This window comes from Propithecus coquereli, unplaced genomic scaffold, assembly GCF_000956105.1.
Source record: "Propithecus coquereli isolate 6110/MARCELLA unplaced genomic scaffold, Pcoq_1.0 Scaffold698, whole genome shotgun sequence".
Lineage (NCBI taxonomy): Eukaryota > Metazoa > Chordata > Mammalia > Primates > Indriidae > Propithecus > Propithecus coquereli.
Window position 1 is genome coordinate 77,797 of NW_012153040.1, and position 1,571 is coordinate 79,367.

The following is a 1,571-nucleotide window of genomic DNA, read 5'->3' on the forward strand; positions in this document are numbered from 1 at the left end:
CTTCCATTTCTATATTTCCTAGGCACTTGTCAAAATCTGAAAATTCTTTATTCATTGGTTTGTTAATCGGCTTTCCCAATAGATTGTAAGCTCTATGAAGGCAAAGACCTTCTCTTGTTTATAGTTGCATCCTCGACACTTAGCACGATGTCTAGCATGGAGCAGGTGATTAAATACCTGCTGAAAAAATGGAAAACTGCAAATGCAGGGACTTTCGAAATATATATAAAATATTATGGGTCAAAATTTAAGGAATACAGCTAAAGCTATGCCCAGAGGAAAATTTAATGGCATTAAATTTGTTTCATTATATAACATAAAACATTAAGTGTAGAAAGAACACATTCAACTTTTTAAAAAAAAGTTAAAAAATTCAAAACCAAAACCAATTTGAGGCCCTAAAGGAATCATCTAAAAAACTTGAGGACTAACAAAGCAACAACCAAGAATTCGGGAGTGGGGGAGGCTTACAATAGCAAAATGAAAACACATCTGTTTCACTAAATAAAAATATCATGCTCAATGCATGCAAGAGTGCACTGGTACCAAATCATTGGTATTTCAGTAAAACCTAAAAAGAATCAAGTACATGTACACTTAGTATATGAAAAATGTAGCTTTATTTCAAGGCAACAACAACAAATAATTTTGTAATGGGGCTGAAACAACTGGTTTACTATTAAGGAAAAGTAAGGAAAGTTATTTCACTGCATATATTATGTCGAAATAAATCCCAGATGAGCAGAAACAGATAGATACAAAAAATGAAACCATAAAAGAACTAGAAAAAATGTTATCTGGATAGCAGAATCCTTTAAATGCAAAAGCAAAGTGGGTGCCATAAAAGAAAGTATTAACCTAAATTTCTTAAAAGGTAAAAAATCTTGCATGGTAAAACAAAGAGACAGTGAAAGAGAGAAAAAAAAAGAAAAAGAAAAAAACACTGTAAGCAAATAAAAGGCAAATGAAGAGCCAAGAAAAATATTTTCAGTATATGGCAAAGTGCTGCTATCCTGAGGCTAAAAAGGGTATCACAAATATAAAACACCACCCAAAATGGGCAAAGGCAAACTAGAAGATGTCCAATATCTATATCTCTATTTACCATCATAATTAATCAAAAAAGATTTAATAAATCCCATAAAAAGGGAAGGAAGGATGGACAGATGGGTGGATAGATCACAGTGTCAGTAAAGATACACAGGAAATGTGAGCTGGATGCAGTGGCTCACGCCTGTCATCCCAACTACTCTGGAGGCTGAGACAAGGAAATCACTCGAGGCCAGTGTCACTTGAGGCCAGGAGTTTAAACCAGCCTGGGCAACATAGTGAGACCCTGTTCCTAAAAAAAAGAAAAGAAAAAGAAAAAAGAGAAGAGGAAAAGAAAAGAGAAGAGAAGAGAAAAGAAAAAAGGAAAGGAAAGGAAAGGAAAGGAAAGAAAAGAAAAGCCGGATGCGGTGGCAAATGCCAGTAGGCCCAGTTTCTCTGGAGGCTGAGGCAGGAGGATGGCTTTAGCCTGGGAGTTCAAGACTGCAGTGAGTTCCAGCCCAGTTCCACCCTGGGTGATAGAG